Raw genomic sequence first — 6,196 nt, 5'->3', positions numbered from 1 at the left:
GTATGTACCATCTGCCATTTTCATTTGAACAACTTCCAGTCTAATACATTTTCTAGTGCATGTGGCAAAGAGGTCTGCATACTTGTACTAGAAAAGCAAACGGTAAATTTTTGTTTGTGAACACTATACAGTATACAGGTGTATGTGTGATCATGAAGTATGTGAGATCATGATTCAAAACGACTTGTATTTGGCTTATTCTGTTTTTATACCGATCTATGCAATACAGAGGATTATGGCACTTTTTGGTATATACAGTACATTTAGCTATATATATATATATATATATATATATATATATATATATATATATATATATATATATATATATATATATATATATATATATATATATATATAATTAAATTAAATTAAATTAAATTAAATTAAATTAATGCATTTAGCAGACACTTTTATCCAAAGCAACTTACAGTGCATTCAGACTATCAACTTTTACCTATCATGTGTTCCCGGGGAATGCTCTACCAAATGAGCTACAGGAACGCTACTTTCAGTTAAAATAACAAATACAAAGGGAAGTCGTGGCCTATTGGTTAGAGAGTTTGACTCCTAGCCCTAAGGTTGTGGGTTTGAATCTCGGGCTGGCAATACCATGACTTATGTGCCCTTGAGCAAGGCATCGAACCCCAGAATAAATGGATGCCCACTGCTCCGGGTGTGTGTTCACAGTATGTGTGTGTGTTGGTAAGCATAATAGTTGCATGTTTAATTTCAAAATGCAAATATTGCTATTTTCAAACCGACTGGCTAGTAATGTTGTGAAATATGTCTTGAGAATCTGTGTAAATTATGTTTTCTCACAGAGGTAAACAAACCTGTGTAACCTTAGAAAGCCAGCTTTGTCAAACCTCCTGTCGTATGGCAGCAAACACTCTCCAGGTGGCGGCTTTCTGCTGGAGATCAAACTGTTAAATGATTACCATCCCCTCACACTGAAGTCTGCCTCGAGTCAACATTGTCTCTGACCTCCATTTCCAACAAAACTCAAACTAAACTGAAGATAAAATGCTGTAATTGTTTCATTGGAAGTCCCACCTGAGACCGTTTAGGCTGGGGGGATAAACGGCGCGCCTGATGCCCGTGTTCCAGTAGCTTGGTCACGTATTGGGGGATTTGGAGTGAAAGGGGAAGCTCTGGCCCGTGCCCAGGGGCCACAACATCAGCATTCTGTGCACTGGTAAGGCTATCCAGGGAGAGGCTCCCGAAGTCACAGAGCAAAGGATAAAGGTAATTGCTAATGGATGTGTGCACCTGCTACAGTGGGCCTTGAGTCTGCCATGAATGGAGAGACGAGCGAAAGAGAGGGTGAGGAAGAAAAGAGACAGGGAGGGGAAGGAGATGGGGAGGGGAATTATTAGAGCTTCGAGAAAGAGAGAGAGAGAGAGAGAGATAGAGAGAGAGAGAGAGAGAGAGAGAGATTATTAGAGCTTCGAGAAAGAGAGAGAGAGAGAGAGAGATAGAGAGAGAGAGAGAGAGAGAGAGAGAGAGAGAATTATTTTTTTGGCCCCTTGTAAATGTTCAGCTCAAGTACCAGATTCTCTACTATTCAATGGGACACACACACACACACACACACACACACACACATATTCAGGAACCTATTTGTGACCGACTCATCCCAGCATTTTTCAGATGTTGCTGTTCCTCCCAAAATTCCTTATGAGAAGTAAAAAATATGCATATAATTGACTATCTATCTATCTATCTATCTATCTATCTATCTATCTATCTATCTATCTATCTATCTATCTATCTATCTATCTATCTATCTATCTATCTATCTATCTGTCTATCTATCTATCTGTCTGTCGTTTTATCTCGGCTGAGTTTTGTTTGTTTGTTTGTTTGTCTCTAGCAGGAAACAGTTGAGTGTGTTAGTTTCTGTTTATGTCTGAGCAACAGTGTTTCCGTCATAAAACTTTCCAAAAGCGAGGCAGAGGAAGTGCACTGCATACATCTTTAATGATGAAGTAGCAGCCAGCGATCCAGTGTTTTGTTGCCCTTGTGGGTCCAGAAACCTGCTGGTGGTTTTATAAGAGACTTTCTCGAAATCTCAGCCAAATGATACGCACAGCAAACAGTTAATAGTTCCACAGTCCCTTGGCAAAAAAATAAAATAAAATATGTGTTCAGTGCTGGTCTACAAAGCAGTATGTGACGTGTGAACGGTTTTGTGAAATCCAACTCTATATGTCAGATAAGTCACTGAAAAGGATTTGCTGAACAACAAATCAGATATCTTTGTCACTTAAAGGCCCATATTTATTAGGTATTTAGCCAACATACAGAATATTTGATTACCATAGAGAAAAAATGCCCCTCAATATTTTTTTCGCAAAAGTTCCTCTAAGGTTGATTATTAAATATGTGGTTACAGGCTACCCCTAGGTGTTGTTATTTCAACTTCACACTAAGTCACAGCTTGGTAGATATATGACAGGGTAAATTGTGCTATTTAAATAAATAAATAAATCATGAGCTGTGGGAGCTGTTTTAACACTTGCGATGTTGCCAGCGTTTCTAAATACCTGCCACTGAGCTACAAAATCACATCTGATCTAAAATATATCAGCTTTTGATCAGCCGACCCCACTGACTGACACAGATTTAAAGGTATTCAGACATTCACATTTTACTCCTGAAAAGTCAGATAAAGGCAGTCTGTACTTCCTGTCTCTTATCAGCACTCACTCTGAGCCACAGATAATCTCAGTAACACATGTCACTCTCCTCTCCAACCGAGCCTGTCAGGAACAGCACAGACACCTGTCTTTGGAAGCATCAGCATTTCACTCAGGTGTCCTGCTCATGATGATGTCCACTGTTCTAAACCGGTGGGGTCTGTTCCAGACTCTGATTTCCCCAGAGACTCCTTGAATTGGTGCGGAACAGACTCCATAAACTAGATCAAGCCGTGTCCGGTCAGTTAAGTGTGATAGTGCTGCAGGAAAGCGAGGAAACGTTAGAAAAGCTTGTTTAGATTTCATTATATGCAGTGATTACTACATCATTCAAGCAATTAACAATGTGGGAGGGAATTTGTTGTGCTATGTCTGATTAAGAAGTGATATAAACAGTGTGTGTGTATATATATATATATATATAATCAGACATTGGTCGGATAGATAAATAGACCGACGAACAGACAGACCAATGCTTTATAGTTAGTTATTTTAGTATGATGTGTATACTATAAGTATTAATTAAAGTTTTGATTAGCTTGCCAGCTTTCATCTGAATGTGCTTTTATCATTTTAAAGCTATTAATTATTTATTTTCTAGTTTTGGTCCTACTATTATATTGACTTAAATTGTATTTATTTTTCATGATTTTTCTCTTGGGGCATGTTGTCACACTGTACTGCGTACATTCTTAAAAAAATAAGAATAAGAAATTAAGAGAAAAACTGAAGCAATAACATAAACTCTTTCCAATTGCCAATAATGAAAAAAGACAAGAAAAGAAAAGAAAAGAAAAACATAATTTGTAATTGTGTTATTATTATTATTTTCAGTATATGTCCAATAAAATAAATGCAGCCTTTGTATAAGCATATAATACTAATTATTATTCCAAACCTTTGATTGTTAAGGCATATATCCTTTTCCCCCCCCCTCTGATGAAATACTTTTCTTTAAATCTGAGGTTTTTAAACTGTGGACACCCATATATGGTCATCATGATTTAGCAGATGAGTTAATTCCGCTTAAATGACACATCAAACCTGCGCAGCGCTGGTGAGGCTCCAGGAACACCCTGCTTTAAATCATTCAAAAACTAATTTCCACCGTGAGTTGGATCAGAGCATACAGTACTGCAGAGGCGCTCTTGTGTCTGCTCGCCAGCAGAGGGCGTTGTGAGACAGACAACCGTGTGGCTTCTGAGCAGAATGTGTCAGCTATGAAACATGTCCTGATATATTCTTCATTTTGTCTGCAGGCTAGAAACACTTCCACCCTGTATAATTTGGTGGGAAAGCACATTACACGGGCTTCTGTTTTTGGGGGTTCAGCTATTTACTGAGAGTTAAGCCTCAGAGATCTGCGCACAACAGCTCCGAGACATGCATTAAAGTCAGCAAATATGTACTCGCCACAAGGCCAGACCGAGTGGGGGGTATTTAAAAAATGATGAACATTTGCAATTTAACAAACAACAAATATAATTCATATTTTAATGAATTTATTACAAGGATTATAGAACAAGATGGTGGAAGTGAACCATTGTGTTCCTATATAAATAGATAAGTAGGGATTGAATTAAATGAGGAAAACTTTTTGTTATTATTTCATATATCAGTTTCTCATGCACATTAATTTGAATCATTGTTATGCCGACAAATTCATTAGCTTATGAAATTCAAGTAAACCATAATGGACCCATCTATAGAGAGAGAAAAAAGGTAAGTAACAAGAGACATTTAATTGCTATTTAACTTTGTAAAAGTGAATGCATGGTGGACTGCAATAAAATTGTCCTCCACAATCCTCAGAAAAGACAGAAGCATGCCTGTCAGACATGATATTAAAGCAATGATCCGGGTTCAAGAAGTTAAGCTGCATCGGTGACATGATGTCAGTTACCACAGAAAATAATGTTGACTCGTCACTCAGCTTGTGGAAACAAGCAATAATCACAAAAATGCTCTTAGTGGCTCTAGAATGCATGTTAAAAATGACAAGTGACACCATTTCATATAGTCACCAGTTTTTATGCCCTTACCAAATATGCCCAATTTCTCAGTGAATTGAGGGCTAACCAAGCAGACCATATGCACAAATAAATGTGCAATGTCAGTGAACACGGTTTATTATTATCAAAGTCCCTTTTAAGTATGTAGCTACAAGCCATTTCACAAAATCTGTCCCAATATACTATCCCGTTACCTAAATAATTTATTTGGTGTGATTTTGGAAAATCTCTAGGAATCACTCAGTTATACTGAAACCTTTATCTTTTTTTTTTGTTTGTTTTTTCTGTTTTGAATCTGTGCTTTGTCTCACTTATCAAACTGATCAAGTGATTTCAGCAAAACAGATTTACATAACAGTTCTGAAGTATTGTGGAACATCAGTGGTCTGAATCTAGGAAGGGCTGATCTCAAGTAAACCTGTGACCTCGTGTCCTTTTTATGATTCAAAGCTAAGCAAAAATGTTCTTTTAAAGTTATTCAGTTTCTTCAAAAGTGCTGTGACAAACTTTATATCCCAGATATTTTGTTGAACATTTTTCCGCTGTGTTCTGAGCCAATGTCCTCAGTGAAACTGTGAATCATTTGGTTCAACTGATTCAAAGTTTCAGAAGTCTTCTTCCACTATTAAATTGAGTGAGATAAAACCACATACTATCATCCGTCATCTGTTTAAATGAGTCAAACCCATGTGACTCAGTCTTGGTTCTTGATTGACCGGGTCAGTATTCATTTGCATCTCCAGGACAAGCTGTCCCCTCGTGTCCATCCACCGCATGTCCACCTGGGTCAGCACAGGTTAGCACATCCCATCCCCGATGGGCGTTGACTAGACATTGCATTTGGACGAACAAAAGCTTGCGAGACGATACATCCCAGTTTTCCACAAACTCGGCACAAAGCCGCCAAGCTTTAGATAAACATGACACATTCATTTTTAATTTGTCGAAACACAGCCAGACAATCGACAGGATATGACTCCTGTGTAAAGACAGGTCATAAAGCTTTGTTCTGCAGTGCCATGAGAAGAGACATGAACTCTCAAAAGGTGACAACCTTATGTTGTCTGTGGTCTGGCCCAAGGGAGGTATCAAATGATCTGCCCTGCAGATAGAATGACAGTCAGAATTCTCACCTGCCTTGAGGATAAAGTTTAATACAATAGATGTTTTAATATGGCCAGACACATACCGTTCTGTGCCCGCTTGATCAAAACATATCATGTGAATCATGTGGTGGCACTGGACTGATTATCAAGCGCACCATCTTTTAAGTCAGAAACAAGGCTTTGTTTAAGTCGTAGCGGTAAAGCTCGGTTTGGGGGGCTCGTGAACAGGCTAAGAATAGAAACCTTTGACTTCTGGGTGTAGTTTCACTTTTTCTAGTTTAACAAGGAACCTTACAGAGACCTTCTCGGGGTTTCTGCTTTCTGTTGTGATTACAGGTGCTGTAAAGCAGACAGTTATTGAATTAATAATTAGTGG

The sequence above is a fragment of the Carassius auratus genome, chromosome 26 (genome assembly GCF_003368295.1).
Source record: "Carassius auratus strain Wakin chromosome 26, ASM336829v1, whole genome shotgun sequence".
NCBI classification, from domain to species: domain Eukaryota; kingdom Metazoa; phylum Chordata; class Actinopteri; order Cypriniformes; family Cyprinidae; genus Carassius; species Carassius auratus.
The sequence above is the reverse complement of the archived record's forward strand: the minus strand, read 5'-3'. Positions refer to the sequence as shown.